At 37.2% G+C, this 26,022-nt stretch overlaps 1 long non-coding RNA gene across 1 annotated transcript; it reads left to right on the top strand.

Annotated features, from left to right (window-relative positions):
• The first annotated feature begins 1,277 nt into the window (after window positions 1-1,277).
• LOC143661537 (uncharacterized) lies at window positions 1,278-26,022 on the top strand. Its single transcript, XR_013164663.1, has 5 exons — window positions 1,278-1,362; window positions 4,279-4,361; window positions 5,894-5,977; window positions 14,561-14,676; window positions 25,928-26,022. It is a non-coding gene; the product is annotated as an uncharacterized LOC143661537 (long non-coding RNA).

Raw genomic sequence — 26,022 nt, 5'->3', positions numbered from 1 at the left:
CTCATTGAGTTGCCAGATCCCAAACCATACCAAACAAAACTAGAAACTGCTGGATTCACTCAGAAAAGCAAAACTCATTGTACTAAAATGGATAAAATGAGGGATGCCAGTGAATTAAGGCAATAGTTGAGGTAGACTTAGTGCAATTTCTGAACCAAAGAGCCAGCACTTGCTGTGACTTGCTCTTTGTAGTCAGAAGTATGGTAACCTCTGAAATGTGAGAAAATAGCACAGAAAGCCATAAGTAAATGGGGCATAGAGATCACATCTTCCAATAAAAATAGTATTGCATTTGTAGGCTGAGGGCCCAAATAAATAAAATTTTTTGCCATATGTAAAATGCAGTATTCTGATCTGAAACTGTTGTATACCCCAAAAAAGCCATGTTCTTTTTCTTAATCCAATCTTGTGGAGGCAGACCTATTGTTTAGGGTGGGACCTTTTGATTAGGTTGTTTCTGTGGAAATGTGGCCCACTCAATTGTGGGCAGGACCTTTTGATTAGATGGTTTCCATGGAGATGTGTCTCCACCCATTCAAGGTGGGTCTAATCCTTAATTGCTTACTGGTGACCTTTATTAGGGAAATATTTTTGAAAAAATCTCAGAGTAGACACAAGACAAAGACTTTGGAGATGCAGAAAGAAAACGCCCCTGGGACATTTAAAAGCAGAAGCCAAAGGACCAGAAGACACCAGCCACTTGCCTTCCCAGCTCACAGAGGTGTTCCAGATGCCATCGACCTTTCTTGAGTCAAGATATTTTTCTCTGGATGTCTTTGTTTAGGCATTTTTATGGCCTTAGAACTGTAAACTTGTAACCTAATAGATTCCCTTTATAAAAACAATTGCATTTCGGGTATATTGCATTCCAGGAGCCTTAGCAAACTAAAATAGGCAGTCTCCCCGTATGTAAAATGAGATAGGAAGAGCAGCTAGATTTGTGAGGCCATTTTACTAATTCACTTAGGATTTCTTCTTTTCTTATTTGACAGTATCGTGTGGTACAGAAGAGACACTAAAATAATAAGGAAAACCGACTATACAAATGATTCTAAGGCAGCACCCCCTCTTCTAATTCTCTCACATTACAACTTTTCATGAAGCTACTTTTAAATTTATTTTTTGTTAAAATCTCTCCTTTCTATGCAAATAGCTATTTGCAGAGAAAACTTTCTTTCAAGCCATATCCTTTCTACAAGTACCGACAACTCCTTTGCCCTTCGAATCAAGAGTGCTTTTTTTTTGTTGCTTCAGGATGTCACATCCTCCTGAATATATGCCTCTCTTATCAACCTTTTTCAATTCACGACTAGTCAAGGCACTTGTCTACTGGATTTAAAGTCTGTGATTTTAACTGGGCAAGTAAGTGAAAAAATTAATTTTTAGGTTCAGCAACTCAGAAAATCTGAACTAAAAATATAGATACTTTATTCCAGTGCATTGAATCCATCTATTCCCCCTGTGTCTTATTTTCATTAATGGTCTCCTTCTCATAACACATAATCCCCTTTCCACATCTTCCCTAAAATATGTTCAGCTGTGGAAGCACTGAACTATCAAAAGGTCACCACACACAGTCGTGGCACAAATTCAGAACAAATATTACCACGAGCTCAGATTCTGCAGCCAGAGCAGCACAAATTAATCTTGTGGCCCTAAGGCAGCTATCCCAACTAGCTTTTGTATGGCTTGTGTGTCAGTGTGCCAAAGGATTTGCAGTCTTGTTTCCTAGCCTTGCCCACATTTTCCCAGTCCATTTGATGAGCTTTGTACTAATTTCTTTTTCTTTAGATTTTAAGATTAATATTGTTTCTGCTCTGAACCCCAAAACTGTATCTAAGACACCATGAATAGTCCTGTCTTATTATTTTCCCATATAAGTCTTGAATTTTCTTTTCTTTGTTTATTTTAACCAATAGCCAGTAGCTAAAGTCAACATCCAAACCCTCAAACCCATCGAAAAGCTTGGAGTAGCACCACATCACTGTGGTGGTTTTGACATTTAGGTATCCCTAACTTGGTCCCTTTGGTAACTTATTTGGAGTACTGGTCATCCCAACAAACAATCAAATTCTTTGCCAGGCATAAAAGGAAATTTTCACAATATATGCCCAATGTTTTACTCTGAAAACTAGCCCACTGGCCCCACTACACATAGGGGTTCAGATGTCTAGTTTATTGAATGGAATCCTAAGCTAAGGGTTGGTGCACTTTTCCTATAAAGAGCCAGCTAATAATATTTAAGCTTTTGTTGGACATGTGTGTAATAAATATATACACTTCACACTTCTTCACACTGTAGTGTGAAAGTTGCCATAGACAATGTGTAATAAATAGGTATAGCTTTCTTTCATTAAAACTATAAAAGCAGGAAGTGGGCTGGGTTTGGCCCATGTGGCCAAGGTTGCCAACCCCTCTCCTGAGCCTTCAGTTAGTAGTGGGCATTGAATCATGTTTGGATTCTCTTCTAGGAATTTTGAACTGCCAGGAAGTTCAAAAGGAACTTTTGAAGAAAAGATGCTGTGCCAGTTTCCTAGGGCTGTCATAACAAATCACCACAAATATGGTGGCTTAAAACAGCAGAAATTTATCCTCCCATAGCTCTGGAGGCTAAATGTCCAAAATCAAAATGTCATCAGGACCATACCCTATCCAAAGCCTGTAGGGAATAATCGTTCGTTGCCTTTTCCTATCTTCTGCTGGTTGCCAGCAATCATTGGTGTTCCTTGGCTTATAGAGACATCACTCCAATCTCCACCTCCATCATCACATAGTATTCTCCCTTTGTGTGTGTGTCCAAATCTCCCTCTCTAAGGACAGGAATCACTGGATTTAGGGTCCACCCTAATTGAGAATGACTCATATAGCGTGATTACATCTACAAAGACCATATTTACTAATAGGGTGACATTAACAGCTACAGGGGATTAAGACTTCTTTAGGGGGACAGAATTCAATCTACAAAAGTACAATCGATCTCCCTTTGTTATTTGTAAGTACTTGTAGGCATGAACCCTGGACAGAAACTCTGATTCAATCCCCACACAAAGAGATCTGGTCCACACTAGAGTAAGAAGAAGTGCTCTTTTTACAAAAGCTCTGAATCCATTGGTTTCTAGCTTCTTTTTCTTCACTAACAAGCTGCCGTGAAACCCTACCATGCATTACAACTGAATTCACACAGAGTATGAAAATGCATGAGTCAAGAATCTTCAAATCTTTAAGAAACTTTAACTACTTTAGCAAAAGAAAAAGAATGTATTGGCTCATATAAGTAATTGGCAGAATTCACATGACAAATGATGTCATTGGATTTTGTCCAGATCTTGGCCCAATTTTCTTTTTCGCTTCCTGCTCAAACACACTTTCCACACACAGTAGCAAAATGACCACTGCCAACTTGAGGTTTACATAATGATCGCACTGAGGCAAGCCCACATCTTTCCTGGTAATTCAGTAGAAGTAGGAAAGAGGATTTGGACTGATAAACTTGGAAACTGTGCCTATTGCTAGTGGCAGGATATTTTGCTTTACCAGTTTTTTTACTTTCCTAGGTTGCTTAAAGCAATACGATAAAATGGTTTGGTTTAAGCAGTGGAAATTTATTCGCTTATGGTTAAAGTCTTGGAAAATGTCCATATTAAGGCATCATCAAGGCAATACTTTCTTCCTGAATACTGGCTGCCAGTGATCCTTGGCTTCTCAGCTACATGGCAAGGCACATGATGGCATCTGCTAGTCTCTCTCTTCTCTTCTGGCTTTCATTGTGCTCAGCTTCTGGCTTCTGGGGCTCTCTCTGGCGCTCTCTCTCTCTCTCTCTCTCTCTCTCTTTCTCTCATTCTCTCTCTCTCTCTAGAGTAAGAGGATTAAGGCACACCCTGAATGAGATGGTAACACTTTAACAGAAGTAGCCTCATCTAAAGGTTTATAATGGATTTACATCCACAGGAATGTATTAGACTAAAGAACAGGTTTTTTTTTTAAAACCTTTGAAAGTTGTACATACAACTTTCAAATCACCACATTTGTGTTACATGGCCAATACCATTTGTCCTCATTTATGCAACATGTAATGGATTTATCACGAGGGAAAAAAGGAGCACTGATAAGAAAAAGAGAGTGAAAGAGAAAGGATGAGAGATAAACAAAAGCCATATGCCCCACAGAACAGCAATATTTCTTCCCTAAAATCATGTAATCGTTTACATTAAATTTTGTTACTTTTCAATTTGTAACAAATAATTCAGAACAGCTTCTATATACTGTTCTCACTCATAGGTGATGTTACTATGAAACTAACTAAGCTTTCCAAGGCCCTGGGAGAGGACTGAAGAATGCTTTCAAATGGACTCTTTTCCCTGGTAAAGTTTGCAAACTGAGATATTTTAATGCTACAGGGTAAAAAACTTTTCTCTATATACTTTAAGTTTTCTTTTATCATGTTTTCCTTTATATGGGATGGTATTGGAGCAGTGAAATGCATTTTGAAGATATTGTAAAGGGAAGGTTGAATTTGGATATATTTAGCCTGGATTTAAAGGGACATAATATATGGTTAAGGTTAATTCCATGTATAAGTAAGTCAATACTCACTACTCTAAGAATTCTCTCATCATCTACTATGACAGAGCACCTTATATTTTTACACAAAGTTTATATGTCCAAATGTCACTCTGCCAGGTATAATTCTAGGATGGCCTCCAAGATTCCCTTCTCTCAGCTATTCAATCAAGCAGTCATCTAAGTACGTCTATGAAGAGATTTTGCATATATAAATAAGTCCCAAAACAGTTGACCTGAAAACAGAGTTTTCTCTGGATGATTGCAGAAGAAGAAATTAGAATGATGCATTCTAGCTAGCCTGTTGGAAAGAAAATGCCCATATTGCAATTGTCTATGGGGGCATGTGGCAAGGGACTTCAGGCATCCTCTAGAAGCTGAGCATAGTTCTCAGATGCCATCTAGCAGAAAAACATGAATTACAACCAAGAGGAACTGATTTCAGCCAACAACCAGTGAGTTCGAAAGATGATCCTGAGTCCCAGATGAGAACCACAGCCTTGGCTGACACTTTGATCCTGAGCAGTGAATTCAATCATGCCATTCCTGGATTTCTGACTGACAAATGGAAATGGAAGGCAACAATTTTTCTAATTTTAAGCCGCAAAGTTTGCAATAAGTTGTTATGCAGCAATAGAAAACTGTTGCCCTCACATTTCAATGGGAATTTGTTTTTGGAGGTCAGCACCAGCAGTATTTGGTAGTAGTCAAGAAACGCTGTTCAAAATGTATTGTAAGTGGAGGATTCTGTTCTTTTCAACATCTAATCAAAATAGACGTTCTCACTTGTCATAAATGTCCTTGATCATGCAGCATTTACAACTGCTAATGCACCATGCTTTTCTCTTTTTCTATAAACCTTGAGAAATAGAATTTTTCACGGACTTCTCTTTGTAGAGTAGTATACAGTGCACCTGCATATCAAGTGGCATGCTTGATGAATCTTAATATGCCACATGTTTTCTTAGCACAATATTACCAATAATGAGTTGTGTATTGGAAATAGAATACTCTAAACTATAGATACTTTTTATTGTTGTTCAATCTTGCTAAAGAAAAGACTGAATATTCCCAATCCCTCTATGGGAAGATTATGAAATCATTGTCATATGAAGATGCAACCAAAAATGTAAGGAAAGAAAAAAACTGTAGGGAAAGAAAGCATGATACAAAAGCATACCAGGTAATTCATAAAAATATGTTTTTCTTGATTTTATGAGGCTTGTGGTATTTGTTACCAGTTTCATAATTACAATGTTCTTTCTTTTCTTCTTCTAAACAATCATTTTAAAAATCGATTTTGCCTTCATATTATTTTTTTTTTCTTCTTAAGGAAGTCCTCCATAATTGGAAAAACTTCAGTTCCCTGAAAGCCTGAGTCCACCCTGACATCAATGGAAATTACCCTCTGGCCCAGGTAGGGGTGTGCACCAGGCATTTAGGTACTGTGCTATATCCCACAGTCACCCTCCTGAAATACTTCACCTTATTAAATGCTGTGCTTGACAATCACAATGTAGGTAAAACATGAATTCTACTGTATGGGACTGTGATAGACATTTTTTTTCTAAGCGATGCTTCATTCAGCATTTATGAGTCATTTCACATTTTCTATTTGACTTTGCATTAATCTCCCAACTTGATGGCACTGCACCAGATGGAACACGCATGGTTCTGGCTTGCAAAGAATCTACAGTTTAGCATGAAAAGTGAGCCTTAACAGAATTCTTGCCTGCCATGCCAGAGACCTGAGTTCGATTCCCTGTGCCTGCCCATACCAAAAAAAAAAAAAAAAAAAGTGAACCTTAAATACTTTTATAAGTACAACTGTGTCAAGACATAAAATGAATCTCCTGTGGTCTGATATGTTGTTTCTTTGAGAAGTCTTCTGGAATTTTCCTTTTTAAAATACACCTTTAGGTTTTAAGAGTTTAGCATGTGATACACTACACACAAGGTTGCTTTTCTTTGATTCATTACGTTCTGAGAGGATAACCATGAATTCTGCTAAGAACAGCATCCTGGAAATACAAAGCACTCCCTATAGATGCCATGAGCCACTTTACTTAATATATGAGTCCAATCAATAATAGAAGAATCAGAATTAGTTCTTACGAAGGCATAGACAAGCCTGTATGTTTTCCCTCATGGATATTCAAAATATGATCCTGCTGAGGAAACTTCCATTAGATATCAATAAAGGAAATGCGTATTTTCATCCTTACCATGGAAAATATTACAAATTCTGTCTTCAGTTTTCGAAAATGCAAACTGAGTCCAAGGAAGTTTCCCCACAGTTAATATAAAATGTAAAGATACACCTGCCCTTCTAGCATATGGCAGCCAGCTAAACTTTTATTGACACATAAAGAAAAAAAAAGTGCATTTCTCCTGAAATACTTCCAAATGAGTCTCTCAAAGAACATGCCTCATAACAGTGCTACCATATAAGAAGTAAGCCTTGAGGAAGAAGACATTTTTTACTCTGTGATTGTGGCTCTTTTGGCATTTGCTTATCAACTGAATTTTGCATGGATACTGGGATATGTCTAGTTCAAACTCTGTCTCCAATACAGTTGAAAAAAGGTGCACTTAAACTAACAATAAAAAGGATAAGTAACATAAAAAATCTAAGATTTATAAATGACTTATGAAGCATTAGGATCTAAGCCAAATTGTTTCATATACATTAGCTCATTTCACCATGCCCTTAGATAGGTGTTGATTTTAATAGGTATAATAATAATACTTACCCCATAGGGATATCTGAAGAGGAATAAGGTTATCAAATGTCATACATTTGCAATTAGGGTGCTCTAACTGCATTTTAGCGTAAGAGGAGAAAATAAATTGATTAGTTTGTTTATTTAATAAATGCTGATAAAAAAACAATCAATACCCTTAATATAATCAGCAGAGGAAGCCATCTCCTGTTGCCTCACATATCCTACTGTTCCAGAGGAGCATGATCTGTGCATCTATTTTGTATGTATTATCCTTCTAGGCATTTAAGCAGACCAGCCCTGCCTGAGCCATGCCTACCGGGAATCTCAAACTAAACACGTTAGCCTGCACACCAGTCAGACCTTCAGGGTACAGAGCTGGGATGGGATTTGTAGACACCTCAGAGGATGGCTAATCACCGTCCACTCACCTTGGCTGTAGGAAAATCCTGAAACTAGATTCATCTTCAAATAAGATATGTGTAGCAAAAGAAACAGAGACTAATTCTCTGAAAAAAAGGGAATAATTCTGACAAAAGAATTACCGTAAGAAACAGAGGAAAACTTTTCACCTCATCTACTTAGCATTTTCAGAAGGAAAAAGAAAGAGAATATGATCACCATGAAATAGAACCAAGGGAGTCATAAAAAGACATAAAATGAAATGAGGACTAAAAGAAACTTCTATGTCAAGCTATGGTAGGTTAGTTTTCATGAGACAAACCCTCTGGTGAAGAGCAATTAGGAAAGCTGTATAAAGTTAAAAAGAAAAAACCCACGACAATAACCATCTGAAGGCATTGAAGTGTAAAGACAGTGATGAATACTAAAGAGAACAAAGAGTTGCGTAAAATAATAAACCAGGTATTTTGTACCACATTTTATCTCAGGTGTTTGCCAAATCGAAATCAGCAGCTTCAGGGAAGTTCTGAGAGGCTGGTGACGTCACCTCTAGCTCTGGAGAGATCGAAACAGGAGTTTCCAGCCCACCAAGGTATAAAGGCCCTGGCGGTCAGGCCAGACTTTCAGCCAAGGTCCTCGGAGGGCTACTGTTTGGAACAGGTGTGAACTCAGAATTGACGAGCTCTTACAGCCTGAAAGCCAAATTCAAATGAATCCAACTCACTTGGATTGAAGTCCACCTGTTCTTATCCTAATGCTGCCCAAAGGAAAAATAAGTCCTCGCTGGAAAAATCAAACCCTCTCCAGAGTCACAAATTAGATCTCCAATTTTTCATAAAAAAATAACCAGAAGTGCAAAACCCTTTAGTAAATGGGAAATAACAAAGGCCAGAGATCCAGATTATGAGTTATCAAACTCAGGTATTAACTAATTGTGAATAATATGTCCATGAAGATAGGATGTCAAAATGAAAAAAAAAAATCATACAAAACTAGAAATTAGAAAATAAAAATTTAGAACCAGATAAAAAAAAACCCAGTAACTAAAATTAAGAAACCAGTAGATGCAGCTGAAGGCAGTCAGTGAACCAGGTGAGAATAAAATAATCAGATAGAAACATGAGGAAACCAAAGAATAGGGGAAGTGGGGAGAACAGAAACAGACATAAGTGTATTTTCAGACACTGAACACTTGTAATATACGTGTGTATGTGTGACATTCATAAGTATATATGTAATTTAAGTACAAAAGAAAAGAGAGAATCAACCAAAAAAAAAAAAATAGTTGAATATGGAGACAAGTGCATCTTTTAGAACAAGATTCTAGAAGAACAAGAGCTCTGTTCCTAGTAATGTTTTTGTTAACTTTAGAGTCCTCGATGGAAAACTATCACATTTGCTTCAAAGACACACCACATCACCTACTAGCTAAGCACTTGGCACTGTGCACAAAACACCATTTGGGCGGCCACGTGTACGCAGCGATGATAAATAAACCATGGTAAATCAGTTTTAGGTTTGGGAATATAAAACTGGAACAATGTAACGCAAAATGATGTACACCCTTTAATCACATGAACTTTAAAACCTATCAAATAATTTCGTTGCTGCCGTTTGTTTCGTTTTCATGGGAGAGTGAAATACAGCAAGAAAGCAAAAAGCAAAAATAAAATCCACAGAGTTGAGCAAAGCGATCTTAATTGTTTTTTCATCAAGGTTTTAAGCAAAGCTATGAAAAATAATTGGTTCTGTCAAAAATGACTTTTCTTGTAAAAGAAAACATCTCCCTGTTGTCTACCACCTGCACCATCCCAAAAGCTGCAGTGCCTTCTGCATTATTTGTCCTAAGAGTTCAATCTGTTCATGCTTACCTCCTCCCTCTCTTCAGGTTCTTCTCCTTTTATCTAGAACAAACTCCGTAAGTGGGGCTAGCATTTTTAAAAGTCTGCTTAAGCCACTTTTTCTCTAAAGCCTTGTGTGATCATTCTATGCCATATGGCCTTTTATTTCTGTACTTCTGAACCATTTGTATTCTGAATCACATGCAGTATTTCATGATATGGTTATCATTTTTATGGGCTTCATTTTTTTTTCCAAATCTGAAGATTGACATGCAGAACAATAAAGAGTGCTGACTGTTTCTCTGCTTGGTGGAGTTCCTAATGATAAAGGACAGACGTTAGGGAAAAAAATTGAATGAGAAAAATTATCTTTTAAATTACATTTGGCAATATTAAAAGGACTTCATTATAACCTAAGAAAATACTCTTTTCTTGAATTTGATAGACCAACCTGTATGAGAATTTCACAAATTTATGCCAAATTAAGCATTTTATTTTTACTAATTACTTCTTGAAATTTGTACTCAAGCCAGAAGTACATACCCACTCCCATTAAAATGATCATTGGTTCTTGAAGCAACCAGAAATCTGCCTTGAGTTTCACAAAAAAAGTATCCATCCTTATGAAGAAAACGTGTGTAATTCTCTTCATTTCAGAGAGCTCTGTACAATCACGCAATGATGTAGAAAATGAGATGCAAGAAAAGTGACTATTCCTTCTTTATTACAGAAGCTTCAGTCAAATCCTAACAAACCCCCTAAGTCGTCGCCAGCTCTTTCCTCTGCTGAATTTATTCCTCTAAAATTAGAAGAAGCCCCAATGCCTCTCTCTCACCTTCTTTAACTTTCCAGATGAATTTCATGTTCTTTTTTTATCTTTTTTTTTTAATTTTTTTTGTTAATCAAAAAAAAAGAAAAGAAATTAACACAACATTTAGAAATCATTCCATTCTACAAATGCACTCAGTAATTCTTAGTATCATCACATAGATGTATGATCATCATTTCTTAGTACATTTGCATCGATTTAGGAAAAGAACTAGCAAAACAGCAGAAAAAGATATAGAATGTTAATATAGAGAAGAGAATTAAAATAATAATACTAATAATATATATATATATAAAAAGGAAAAAGAAAAAAACAAAAACAAAAGATACAAACACACAAACAAACAAACAAAAAACCATATTTCAGGTGCAGCTTCATTCAGTGTTCCAACCTAGTTACATTACACTTAGGTATTATTGTGCTGTCCATTTTTGAGTTTTTGTATCTAGTCCTGTTGCACAGTCTGTATCCCTTCAGCTCCAATTACCCATTATCTTACCCTGTTTCTAACTCCTGCTGGTCTCTGTTACCAATGATATATTCCAAGCTGATTCTCGAATGTCGGTTCACATCAGTGGGACCTTACAGTATTTGTCCTTTAGTTTTGGGCTAGACTCACTCAGCATAATGTTCTCTAGGTCCATCCATGTTATTAAATGCTTCATAAGTTTAGTCTGTCTTAAAGCTGCATAATATTCCATTGTAGGTATACGCCACAGTTTGTTTAGCCACTCGTCTGTTGATGAACATTTTGGCTGTTTCCATCTCTTTGCAATTGTAGATAATGCTGCTATAAACACTGGTGTGCAAATGTCCATCTGTGTCTTTGCCCTTAAGTCCTTTGAGTAGATACCTAGCAGTGGTATTGCTGGGTCATAATCCATTCTGCCATTCTATGTCTTTTGATTGGGAAATTCAGTCCATTAACTTTTAGTATTATTACTGTTTGGATAATATTTTCCTCTACCATTTTGGCTTTTGTATTATATATATCATATCTGATTTTCCTTCTTTCTACACTTTACTCCATACCTCTCTCTTCTGTCTTTTCGTATCTGACTCTAGTGCTCCCTTTAGTATTTCTTGCAGAGCTGGTCTCTTGGTCACAAATTCTCTCAGTGACTTTTTGTCTATAAATGTTTTAATTTCTCCTTCATTTTTGAAGGACAATTTTGCTGGATATAGGAGTCTTGGTTGGCAGTTTTTCTCTTTTAATAATTTAAATATATCATCCCACTGTCTTCTAGCTTCCATGGTTTCTGCTGAGAAATCTACACATAGTCTTACTGGGTTTCCCTTGTATGTGACAGATTGTTTTTCTCTTGCTGCTTTCAAGATCCTCTCTTTCTCTTTGACCTCTGACATTCTAACTAGTAAGTGTCTTGGAGAACGCCTATTTGGGTCTATTCTCTTTGGGGTGCGCTGCACTTCTTGGATCTGCAAATCTAGGTCTTTCATAAGAGTTGGGAAATTTTCAGTGATAATTTCTTCCATTAGTTTTTCTCCTCTTTTTCCCTTCTCTTCTCCTTCTGGGACACCCACAACACGTATATTTGTGCGCTTCATATTGTCATTCAGTTCCCTGATCCCCTGCTCAAGTTTTTCCATTCTTTTCCCTATAGTTTCTGTTTCTTTTTGGAATTCAGATGTTCCATCCTCCAGTTCACTAATTGTAGCTTCTGTCTCTTTAGATCTACCATTGTAGGTATCCATTGTTTTTTCCATTTTTTCTTCTTTGTCCTTCACTCCCATAAGTTCTGTGATTTGTTTTTTCAGATTTTCTGTTTCTTCTTTTTGTTCAGCCCATGTCTTCTTCATGTCCTCCCTCAATTTATTGATTTGGTTTTTGAAGAGTTTTTCCATTTCTGTTCGTATATTCAGCATTAGTTGTCTCAGCTCCTGTATCTCATTTGAACTATTGGTTTGTTCCTTTGACTGGGCCATATCTTCAATTTTCCGAGCGTCATCCATTATTTTCTGCTGGTGTCTGGGCATTTGATCAGATTTCCCTGGGTGTGGGACCCAGCTGGTTGAAAGCTTTTTCTGTGAAATCTCTGGGCTCTGTTTTTCTTTTCCTGCCCAGTAGGTGGCGCTCGTGGCGCTCGTCTGTCTGCATGGCAGTCGCCCGGGAAACCGCGTGTGGAGGCGGGGGTCGCTGGCCGCTGCGGCTTGGGAGAGTGCCGGTCCTAATTGCCCAGCTGGCCCGAAACGCCAAGCGTGACGGGAGGGCCCCGCTATCCAACATTCCCTGTCAGACCGGGGAGCCACGTGCGTGGAGGGGACCCCAGTCGCCAGCCGCCCCGGCCGGGAAAACGCGCGCCCCTCGGGTATCTCACCGCAGCAGATTCTCCCTGCCCGTTCAGCTGTTCCAGAATGGGGTATGCTGTCTTTTTGGTCTCTGTCGTGACTCCGGGAGCTGTTTCGTATTGTTTCTGTTTCTTTAGTTGCTTTTCTGGAGGAGGAACTAAGACCCGTGCGTCTTACTAAGCCGCCATCTTCTCCGGAAATCTTTTTTTATCTTTTTACTCAGAATTTCTGTGTTGTTTTTGGACTCTCCTAAACAATTTTCTAAAATGTATTTTGGGGGTGGTGGGAGAGACTGGATCACCAAGGATTCTGCAGGTCATTCAAAACCCTCATGGTGGCAGAACAAGTCCATTCCATATAGCGTGAACAAATGAGCAATCAATAGACAGTCAACTCAGAGGCTGACCTCATATGAATGTTAACAGAAAATAACTAACTAATAGTTTCATTAAGTCATGGGGAAAAGCCACAGCGATAGAATCTTTAAATGGTTAGTGGAAAACGGCTGAAAGTGTTGAAAATATTCCTTCTCTCTATCATTTTTTTCTGGGAGATTGCATCGGCTCTAAATTTTCACTTTCTCTCCTGGAATCACACAGTTCAATGTCTAACAGCCTAAAATTGTAAACCCATATGTACACCCAAAAGTAGAATGGATAAATAAATTGGGACAAAGTCACACAAATGGAGTAGTATACAGCAGTGGTGCTCAAATGTGGTCCACAGGCCAGTGAGAAATGGATATTCTCAGGACCTGTCCAGACTACTGAGTCAGAAGCTCCAAAGGTGAGGTCCATCAATGTGTGTTTTTAAAAGTCCTCCAGATGATTCAGATTTATGCTATGTTGCTTAATCGGAACACAGCAATGCTCACTCTCTTAAGTATTTATTATCTACTGCTATGGCATTTGAGTTGAGTAGTTAGGACAGAGACTGTGTGGCCTAGAAGCCTAAAATAGATCCTATCCGGCCAGGTGTTGCCCCAGGTCAGTGAAGCATGCTGCAGAAAATCCCACACGCATGGGCTGTAGCAGTGCATGTGCCTCTGCATCCACCTATAAACGCAATGCATAAGCACAATAGGTGCACTGTTTCTGATACAGCTACCTTAATTGCATCACACTGTGACAGTTACATACTGGCCTAGGACCACCTAGAGCTAACATTTGGCCAAGGTAAAAATGAAATGGGCCAGCTAGTGATTTATAATGTGCTTTTTAAAGTTCAAAGCTCTCTTGGAAGTACCTGGGGACAGCTTGTCTACATTGTTTAGGGATTTATAAATTAATAGTTTACACTTAATTTAACTGGAACCAGAGCCCAGCTTGCCTATATAGTCACCAGGCTATAAATGACCCATTTGCAAACATTTGTCTGGGTTTTCCTGATATCAAGTTTCCTTGCCTCTTGGTGGTTCATAAGCCGAAGATGAAGCGTGTCCTATCTGACTGGGAAAGGACCCTAGTGACCTGAAACTGGGAGTCTTGGACCATCAGTGATTGTTTCCACTGATTTTGTCCTGTTGCACTAAACTCTTTACCTTTACGAAAGCTTCTCTGAGTACAACTGCAGAGATTTGCAAGTCCTTTCACTATTTGGACCCTGTAAAATCAGTGCACACTCAATACCAGGCTTCTTTGTTATTCTGTTTTCATTACTTCGTGGATTAATTTCCTTTTAATAGCTATGCCCTATTCCAATTCCTATTGCCATAAGCCCCGCCTTATATTTATTTTAAGGTATGCCTTTTCAAATTTCCGCTTCAGAGATCATTTTGGACACATCTGTGTGTTTTAAAGTTTATTTTTTTCACAAAACCTATGCTTATAAAATCTATTCATGTTGGATATGATTGTCTAGTACATTGTTCCTGACTGTGGCATGATTTTCAATCCTAGGCATACACTTGTTTTACTAAATCATCGCAGCTAGTGATCAGACACATGGGTGATTTTCAACTCTCCCTTAACAGGAATAAAAATTCTGCTATGATACTGTCCATACAGGTCTTCATGTGAGTATCTGCCGATATTTCTGGCATGTAATTCTAGTAGTGAAATGTGTTGCTTTTCAGCCTACAAGCATACTTATCTTTACTAAATACTGCCATACTGCTTTAGAGTAGTTGCTCCAGTTTCACTTACACCAAGAGTGCAAATGCCACTGACTTTGCTACCATTTATCTGTTTGCATTTTCGCTCAGCAATGCTATAGCAATTGTATTTCTCTGATTATAAGGGGGGATGAACATTATTAATAGTGTTTCTATTCTGAATATGCCTCCTGTTCTAGTTTGTTAGCTACCAGAATGCAATATACCAGAAACGGAATGGCTTTTAAAAAGGGGAATTTAAGAAGTTGCTAGTTTATAGTTTTAAGGCTGTAAAATTGTCCAAATTAAGACAAGTCTATAGAAACGTCCAATCTAAGGCATCCAGGGTGAAATACCTTGGTTCAAGAAGGCCAGTGATGTTCAGCGTTTCTCTCTCAGCTGGAAGGGCACATGGCAAACATGGCGGCATCTGCTAGCTTTCTCTCCGGGCATCTTGGTTCATGAAGCTCCCCAGTAGGTGTTTTCCTTCTTCATCTCCAAAGCTCACTGGCTGGTGGACTCTGTGGTTCTCTCATCCTTCGGTCATGGTTCTGTGGCTCTCTCTTCATTCTCAAAAGGAACTCTGTCCAAAATGTCTCCTCCTTTATAGGATTCCAGTAACCTAATCAAGACCCACATCTAATCATGTTTAATACCCACAATTGATTGTGTCACATCTCCGTGGAAATAACCTATTCAAGTTTCCAATTTGTAGTACTGAATAGGGATTAAAAGAAAACGTTGCTCCCATTAGATTGATTAGAATTATAACATGGCTTTTCTAGGGTACATAAATCCTTTCAAACTGGCACACCTCCCAAAATCTACCAAGGACTTAACAAGAAGTAGATCCAATTGAATTTATGGATTAATTTGGGGAAAATTGTCATTTTTACAGTGGTGTTAGTTTGCCTCTGGATGTGACTTATAGATTTATTTGGATCCTCCTCTATGTTTTAAAATAGGTTTTGCTTTTATTTTTACATTCCTTCAAAATGGTTTTCTCCATTATTTTTCAGGGTAATATTTGAACAAGTCCTCTGTGATAGAGAGTGACTATATTTTGTATGGTTTGGGAAATGCTCTCAAGTAGAGCTCTCAAGTTTGATGGATGAGCAAAGATTTTTTTTTAAGTTAAATTAAATTTGGAATTGTCATAGAGTAAAATTGATATTTCCCTTTAATGTACAGTTTTATGAGTTTCAGCATGTTTTAAATTCTAGTATCATCGCTACAATGAAGATATAAAACAGTTTCATCATTCCTCAAAACTCCATCCAACTACCCCTTTATAGTCATACCCTCCCACAGCCCTACCCCTGGCAACCACAAATGTGCTGTCCATCACTGTAGTTTCATTTCTGAGAATATCAAATAAATGCACTCATACAGCACATAGGTTTTGTACTGACTTTCCTCATTCAGTATCATATCTTTGAGATCCTTCCAAGGTATTGCATGGAAAAGGATTTTGATTACATTTCCATTTCTAATGGCTAATATTTCTTTAAATTATCTTTTGCTTCTTGTGCCATTTTTGGCATTTCATACATTTTTTTCCTTGTAAGTAAATTTGAAGCCCTGAACTTTCCTTTAAGTGTTTTCAAAATAATTTGACACATGGCGATTTTATTTTCACTGAATTCTAAGTAACTATCATCTTAGAATCCCATCTGATTTTATCTTTGATACCACCATCTGATAGTCTTCTCTTTTTCTTGTTTAAACTTTCCGGATAGATATGATTTTACTTTTTAATTCATCAAGTGGGGAGGAGGTAATTACTAATTTTATTCTATAGTGGTCATTTTGTTTTTGTATTTTATTTTCTTATTGACTCTTTGAATTTTTATGACTGTCATCTACTCTCAATTGGTTTTGTGAATATTCCATATTAGCACAAAAATAATATCTTTTGTGCAACTGTTAGGTACATATTTTATAGACTATTGGTTGAGTTTATTAATCATGCAATTAAAATTGACAGCTTTAATTTTAATGTCATCTGAATCATGCAAATAATTCCTAGAAGGTTGCTTGAAATATCCAATAACGTTCATTTGGCAATACTATCAATTGGTGTATTTGACACCATAGTGTAAGTGAATGTCTGTCCTTAATTATTATACTTAAATATTTATATGCCTTTATTAAAATATAAAATCCTCATTTGTCACAAATTTCTTTTTACCTTTTATTAATTGTTGTCTTTTTTGAGAGCTCATAATACAGATCTTTTCCAAATTACTATTTCTTAAACTTTCTGTATCTTTAGATTTAAATAGAAAAGTGCATTGCTGGATCTTTCTATTATTCATCCAATCTTTTAACTGTCATTTTCTGAGTGAGGAAAATGAAAACATCCAACTATAGTTGGGGTTTTCATAGTTCTCCTAAAATACTAGCAAATTCTACTTTATGTATTTTAGGTCATGTAGTTTGCTCACAAATTTTTCATGAGTTTGAGCTTACTTTTATTATCCCTTTTTTTCTCTTTGTCTCAACTATATACAGAAAATTTCTATTATCAGAGGACCTCCGGGATTGCAGTTCCTTTTCTACTCACAAAGTAAAAACAAAACACCATTAACTTGTTTCTTTTAGAATGCTTTAAGTTATAAATCAAGTAGGATCTGGAGGTCAACTGAGAAAAGGTTTAAGAATGATCTAACACAGGGTAGAATTTTGCAGTATTTATCAAAATTAAAAGTGAATTAAACATTTGTTCTATAATTGAATTTCAGGGAATCTCATTCCAGAGAGAGTGACATGTGTAAAATTTGTGCTTATAAAATAATTGGAGATAACTTGATACCTCTCTTAGAAGACTGGTCATATAAAATATGAGAAACTCATAGTTGGAACCAAATGAAGCTATTTCAAATAAGGTAGCAGAATTAGATATAGTCATATCAAAGATAGCTCAAAAATAATGCTAAAGAGAAAAAATTTCAGAAAATAATACTATTATGTTTTTTTATGAAAGGTGAAAATATATAAGTATTTTATATGTGACATACATACAAATACATAACTGTGTATTTCAAAGAATGTACAGCTTATTGATGATACTTTCTTGTTTTCTATTCAGGGTAATGAGAATGGGATGGAATGAGGGAAAATTCCACACTTTACCTTGCACATTTATGCATTCTTGACTTATTTAGCAAAGCATGTTTTATAATTAAAAATTTAAAAATATGTAAAAAGAAGTAAAAAAATAAAATAATCCAGTTGAGATTGTGAATAGTCATGACAGGTGAGTAATTGTCACTACTTTAAGACCATTGTTTTGTTTTTGTTATTTATCCCGACATATTTACCAATTAGAAGCAAGATGAAGGTGTCTGTGGAAGTTACATAAAGGACATTACAATTACTGATTTGCCTGGATACAAGGCCAAGAGAGATTATAGGTTATAGGTATAGGCTCCACCAAAATATGCTTTCACCTCAATGCTTTTGATTGCTCTTTTGTTCTAATATGAACTGAGCAACCCAAGATACAGAATATTGTTATATCAAGCAACAAAAATCAGCAAGTATTTGCAAACTAAAATATCTATTCTCAACACTCCTTCTGCACCCTGGTAGTACATTAGCAGCTGGTGTTCTTCCATTTCCTTCAAAGGGAACTTCTGCTGTCACATGAGACCCAGAATTATTTTTAAAAAATGCATGAAAGTGGGCCCAGTTTTATTATTCCCTAGTTTATCAGTCTTGCAAAAAAGACAGCAATCTCCTCACTTGTTGCTCTGAAAATAATAGTTGAGGATTGAGAGTGATGTGTCTCTGACAATCACTGCACCTGCCCCTGCATGCTCCAGCTGATCCATAGCAGACAAGATTAAATAATAAATGGAATTAGCCTGGCTTCGTATTGATGTATGCCAGATACCACCCATCTACCAGAAATACTTCCTCCAAATTCCAGTACTTAAACATTACCTGTAATGAGTTGTTGAAGTTAATTTTTTAAAACAATGCATGAAAGGAAATTCCAAATATTCTTTATAGGAAAGCAGAATAGTGCTTCAAATTTAAGGTGTTCCAGGATAGCACTCTAAAAAAGCAATCTGAGGAGATTCTGAGTGGTCTCTGCATACACATCTTGTGCTTCATCTTCACTAGTTGAAGAGCTTCTGATTTTGTGTAGAGTGCAGATAATTTCCTTAGAATAAGATGAGCTCTGTTGTAGCTGAAATTGCATTTGAAATTTCATAATTAATTGAAATTTTAACAATGTGGTAAACAATTACAAATAAAGACAACTGAGAGGTAGCATTTTAGTTTCCTGGGCTGCTTAAGCAAATACATGAAATGGGTTGGCTTAAACAATGGGAATTTATTAGCTTGCAGTTTTGAGGCTAAAAGAAATACAAATCAAGGCATCATCAAGACACTGCTTTCTCTCAGAAGACTGTGGCCTTCTGGAGCTGGCTGCCAAATATCCTTGGCTCTGTCACATCTCAAAGACGATGGCATCAACTTTTCGTCTTTTCTCTTTGGGTTCTGTTGATGTCTAACCTCTTGCTTCTTGTGACTTTCTCTCTCTCTGCCTAAATTTCACTCAGCTTATAAAGGACTCCAGTACTGGGATAAAGGTCCGTTCTGATTGAGGTGAGCTGCCTCTCTTAAGTGAAGTAGACTCATCAAAAGGTCCTGCTTACAATGGGTTCACACTCATAGGAAACTAAGAACATATTTTTCTGGGATACATAGAGCTTCAAACCATCCACAGGTAGTGAAAGACAGAAAAGATCAACATTGCTTTGAAGAGAGTGTTGGTGGAAATATGTGTATTAAAGGTACTTCCAATGAGGCCTTAGACAGAAATTATGAATATGTCATTGCCAACTCAAAGGATGGTGATCCTTATTCTAAAGTGGCAGAGAATTTGGGAAAACTGAGTCCTGATATCAGAGGGAAAGCAGAATTTGAAAATAACAAGCTTGGATACTAAGTTAAGGAGATTTCCAACCTAAATATGGGAAGCATGTCCTGGCTTCTCCTTGCAGTTATAGTAAAACATGAGAGGAAAGGGATAAGCTGAGAAATGAACTTCTCTGCTCAAAGACATCAGAAATTGCTGGTTTGAAAAATTCTGAGCTTCTGGACAGTGAGTCCCCAAAGACTAGCGCCCCATGGGAGGATTTAACTGAACGTGGAACCAGTCTGCCATTTCAGTACAAGTCAGGATTCGAAATTCAGTTGTCCAGAAAGGATTTGTGGAAAAAACCATTTTCTAGCAGTTGAGATCCCTATGTACTGCATGTGAAACACAAGCTTTTTGTGAGATCTGTATGAATGGAATTACTGCTTGTCTGGACTAAAAGAGACAGAAAAGGGATAGATTGAAGGAAAAATTAACTCAAAGGCTGAGCCATGGAGGCTGAGGTCTGGAGCAAAGATTCTGCAGGCAAGGAGAGCAGACCAAACCATGTATGTGGAAAGTCTGAATATGCCTCTTAGCTTGCAGAGGGTGGGCTTTCTTCCCTGTTGTTCAGGAAGAGTGTAACCTTCCAGGGTTCTCAGATACCTGGGAGACTGTGGAGAGCTTGCACACTCATCCTTTCCTCACCATCATTGTTCAGGAGGAGTGCTGCCACCCAGTCTTCAGAAAGGGTGGAGCACATTTCCCAGGGATTGGGGAGAGTCTGGCTAACACCGCACTCTTCTGAGGGGGATAAGCCTGTGCCCTGAAGATTGTGGGGAGTCTGGCCACCACCCAGATGCTAGAGGGTGGGGCCCAGAGTCCAGCCATCACCCTAATGCTTGGAGATGTTGGTTTCTTCACCCCAGTGTTTGGAGAGATCATGGATGCTGCACAAGCCCTTGGAAATGATGGGACTGCTGCTCTATCAAGCCATAAGAGCAAAACATCATTCTATAGATGAATCTCAGACTATGGAAACTTATGTAATTTGCCCTGCAAGTTTTCTGAACTGTTTTGGACTGGTGACCCCTGTTTCCAATTCCTCCCTACAGCAATGGGAAAGTTTATCTTTTCATGATTCCTCCTTTGTATATTTGGAAGCAGATAACTTGTTCCAAATTTCACAAGTCCACAGCTTGAGGGGAACTGTGCCCCAAAGGCAAACCACACCTGTAACAGATTTAATAAGATTTTTTACTTAATACTGTTACTGAAATGATTTAAACCATTTGAGGTATTGTGATGGAATGAATGTATTTTGCATATGGAAAGAACACATCTTTGGGGGGCCCAAAGGGTGGAGTGTGTTGGCTTAAAGCTGCATGTACCCCAGAAAAGATCATGTTCTTAAAGTTAATCCATTTCTGTGGGTGTGAACCCGTATCTTTTTGTGAATAGGAACTTAATTCAAGTTGAGATGTGACCCACCTCATTCAAGGTGGGACTTAATCCTCTACTGGAGTCCTTTATAAGATGATAAAAGAAAGAGAGAAGATACAAAAAAAAGTCACAGAGAAGCTGAGAGACAGAAAACAGAGAAATGTTATAGAGAAACTGAGAGATAAAATCCAGGTAAGCTAAGAGAAAAGGACACACAGAAGCAGAGGGAAACCACAGAAACGAGGGGAAGCCACTGAAACAAGAAGCTGGAAGCACAGAAACTCAGGAAAGAAGGGAGAGACTAATAGACGTCAACATGTGCCTTGAGGATCACTGTGGCCAGTTTTCTGGGAGAAATCATTGTCTATTGATGCCTTGATTTGGACATTTTTATGACCTCAGAATTGTACATTTGGAAAAGCCAACCCATTTCCCATGTATTGCATTTCAGCAACTTTAGCAAACTAAAGCAGGTAGTATTATGGATTATGTTTCAGACCATATATTAAAGCATTCGGTTTATATAGACAAGTACAGTGAGATTATTCTTAAAGAATGATTGCACTAAGAAATAAGTAACATACTAAGAAAACTGATCACTTTGGATGTTTCTTAAATCAGCCAAGATCACAAGATAATTTAGTCAACTCAATCAAATAGCAATTTACTTGTTAGACAGTAATATCTAATTTTCAGCTTTCATATTAAGACCACACTTCTGAGTTGAGATACAATATTCTAGAACACAGAAGAATCTAATCATAACCACATATCCACATAAATGTAGGTATATTTTGAAGTAGCATAAAAAGTTACTCATTTTAACACTATAAAAATTTCTCCATAAGAATTTGACACTGTTTAGGGATAAAACAGTGGGGAAAAAAGACAAAAATAATCTGTTTTCATAGAGTTAATGTTCTAGTTCTGGAGAGAAACACTAAGCAAGATGATTATTAAATATATATAGGATATAAGATCATCTAGAGTTTCTTAATTAGGACAATCTTTTAAATGAGTTTTTTTTTCACTTACACCAGAAAAGGAAGACAGAGAATTCTAGAGGAAGGAAGTTTGCATTTATAAAAATAATGATCATAGAAGTGTTCACTGAGGAGGTGACATTTGAGCAATGACATGAGGAGGTAGATATTTAGGAAAACAGTATTCTAGGCAAATAATTGCAAGTGCAAATGTCCTGATGTAGAAGCACATCTGTCAAGCCTGAAGAAAAGCGAGTTGGCCAATGTGGCTGGAGTGAAGTTCAAAATGAGTAGAGATGTAGAGGATGAGGTCACAGAGGTTATAGAGTATAGAGAGTAGAGGGCCTTGCAGGCCATTGTAAGCAATTTGACTTTTAGTAATGGGAGGTTATGCAGCACAGAACACATGATCTGACTTTCACTTAGAGAGGCTCATTCTGATTGCTGGAATAAGAATAAGGTGCAGCTGGAACAGGGACAAATTCTGAGATGTCAATTAGAAGGGTATTAGAATACTCTAAGAAAAAAATTATAGTTCATGGACCAGGGCAGTAAACATGGAGGTATGGAGAAATTGCCATGTTATGGATATGTTTTGAAAGTAGAGAAGACTTGGTTTGATGGAAGATTGGAAGTATGATTTGAAAGCTAGTGAAAGATGACTCCAAAAATTTTGGCACGTGCAACTGGAAAAATAAGTTTCCATTTAGTGAAATTGGAGGATTAAAGGAGAAAAAGGTTTAGGTAGAATCACAGAATTTAGTTTTGGATATATAGAGAGATGTCTACATATGTGCCCATGTGGAGGCATCAAATAGAATATATAAGGTTTTAGAGTTCAGAGCTGAGAGCTAGAGATATAAATTTGGGAGTTGTTAGCATGAGGTTATGTTTGTAATCATGAAGCTGATGAAGTAAAGACTTAAGATACAAGTATTTTGAGGATTAATACTTGGTTCTCTAATATGTACAGAATAGGGAGATAAGGAAGAAATGATAAAGAAAACCGAACAGGAGTGGCCGATGTGATAGAAGAAAAGCTAAGAATGCATGGTATCCTGAAAATCAAGTGGAGAAAATGTTTCCAGAGAAAAAGAATGATCAGAAGTGTCAAATACTGCTGATAGGTTAAAAAGATAAGTCATGTGAATTGATATTTGGATTTAACAAGTAGATATTGTGGAGGATGAGAATAAGTACAATTTTAGTGGAAAGGTCAGGGAAACAAAACTTGGTTGGGATATTTTAAATAAAGAATAGGAAGATAGGGCTGTGGCTAGAGCAGGAGGTGGGGTTAAGAGAGGCTTTCTGTTTATTGCGGTTTTAATTTTGATTTTAAGATTAAAGCTGATGAATAACTGATGAAATGGAGCCAATAAAGAGGAATAAACAAATGAAAAGGAAGATACAGGAGAAATGCTGGAGCAAAATCTATTGACCTGGTAAAGAAAGGCAGGAGGGCAGAGTGTAGGAACACACATGCAGAGGAGTGTAGGACAGCTTTGAAAAGTCATTTCCTGATTGCATTTATTTTCTTTGTGAAGCAAGATGAGAGGTCATTTGTTGAGAGGGAGGATAGGAAGAAAGTAATAAAGGCTTGAAGATAAGAGTATGCATGGAAATAGACATCTAGGAGGATGGAGGTATTTATGGACTAGGGAGTGGTTCATTTCATGATTATCCGTTGACTAGAGATAGACAATGGACACAACAGGGAAAATCCACAAAGACCTTTCCCACAACTTTTATGGAAAGCCAAATTAGACCAGCTATCCAAATTGAAATGTATCATATACACCAGTTGGTATTCCATTGAAAATTATATATGGTATCCCATGAAATATATATATATATATACACACACACATACATATACGTATTTCATTTAGTCAAATTTTTTTTATTTGGAAAACATCTTATCTATTCTCTTACCTTCCATGTCCTTTGAGACTTGTGGCACTTTAATGGCTGCACTTACCATATTCTCTCCATATCAGAAGACTCAAATAGTATCACTATAAAAATCTAGCCTTATATCTTTACCTCTTGCTCAAGATCTAACCCATATTTGTAGTAGTATGCTGGGTATCTTTACATAAATATTACACCAATAACAATTGAAAACATTCTTAGCTAAATACTTTACTTTTCTTTCCCAAATGGCTATTCTTCTCCATTCCAATGATTAACACTTTCCTAGCCTCCTCACTAGAAATTCAGCATTGTTCTTACCTCTTTTTTGTGCGATACAGTATGTTCTGGTTTGAAAGGAATTATGCCCCCTAGAAAAGCCATGTTTTAATCAAAATATCATTCCGTAAAGGTAGAATAATCTCTATTCAATACTGTATGTTTGAAACTGTAATCAGATCATCTCCCTGGATGATGTGATTTAGTCAAGAGTGGTTGTTAAACTGGATTAAGGGACGACATGTCTCCACCCATTTGGGTGGGTCTTGATTGGTTTATTGGAGTCCTATAAAAGAGGAAATATTTTGGAGAATGAGAGATTCAGAGAGAGCAGAGAATGCTACAGCACCACGAAGCAGAAAGTCCATGAGCCAGCGAACTTCGAAGATGAAGAAGGAAAATGCCTCCCGGGGAACTTCATGAAACCAAGAAGCCAGGAGAGAAAGCTAGCAGATGACACCATATTCACCACGTGCCCTTCCAGCTGAGAGAGAAACCCTGAACTTCATTGGCCTTCTTGAACCAAGGTATCCTTCCCTGAATGGATGCCTTAGATTGGATATTTCTATAGACTTGTTTTAATTGGACATTTTCTCGGCCTTAGAACTGTAAACCAGCAACTCATTAAATTATCCCTTTTTAAAAGCCATTTCATTTCTGGTATATTGCATTCCAGCAGCTAGCAAACTAGAACACAGTATCAGTGGCCAAGTGTCATAAAATTCTCCTGTTGAAATATCTCAAGTTATTCTCTTCTCTGCATAAATACTGACATTCTTAAATTTGGCCACGTGCTCTTTATGGCTCATCTTCTTGTAAATGACCCCTAATCAGTTTCCTGTTTCCATTCTCACTCACTTTCCAATCAATCTTAAAAAGAATTGCCAGAAATGTAACTCTAAGCACTAAACCAGTTTACCTCTTCCTTCCTCATAATCCTTAGGGCTTTTCCCATCCCATCTAAAATTGAGGCCTTTATGTCCCTCATTGTTTGGCCAGGCTCATCTCTAGCAGTCATGTCCCACCTTGCCAGGGAGGCTTATACTCTTGGGAATCATGTCCCATGTAGTGGGGGAAGATAGTGAGTTTATTTGCAGAGTTTGGCTTAGAGAGAGAGGCCACATGGGAACAACAAAAAGAGGTTCTTTAGGGGTGTCTTTAAGGCATAATTATAAATAGACTTGGATTCGCCATTGCAGAAATAAGTTTCATAAGAGCAAACCTCAAGATCAAGGGCTTGCATATTAAATTAGAAGTCCCTTATGCTTGATAGAATATCAGGAATTCCCCAGGTGGGGAAGTTTAATAGTTCGACGTTTTTTCTCCAGCCAAAGGGACATTGCAAATACTTTTTATTTTTTGCCCAAAGTACTCTGGAATGTATTTTCAAGGTATTACATTAATTAACCTGTGTAGAATGGCAAGTTTCATTCCCTATTCTAGGTTCCATGTAATTAGTTGTTTAAATAAATGAGCCAGACAGGTTAAATTAGATAGTGTGTACCAGAAAATTTAAATTTTGGAAAAAATAAACATCTCTTTTGTTCTTATACAGAAGTTGAAATTTTATAATATAGACAATGTCATCCTTTACCCTGTATTCTGATTTACCTTAGTGCTAACTAGATTAGCTTTATTTATATCTCTAATTGAAGTCTGATCTCTTTTTCTGCTTCTTAAACAGTTGCTGTATGGAGTAAGGCTGACTTGCAGAGCTGCAGAACTCTGAGTCTCAGGTGTCATACAGAAATCATAAGTTTTAAAAATGGTTTATGGTGA

Source organism: Tamandua tetradactyla, chromosome 17 (assembly GCF_023851605.1).
Source record: "Tamandua tetradactyla isolate mTamTet1 chromosome 17, mTamTet1.pri, whole genome shotgun sequence".
Lineage (NCBI taxonomy): Eukaryota > Metazoa > Chordata > Mammalia > Pilosa > Myrmecophagidae > Tamandua > Tamandua tetradactyla.
This window is presented reverse-complemented; position numbering and strand designations above follow the sequence as displayed.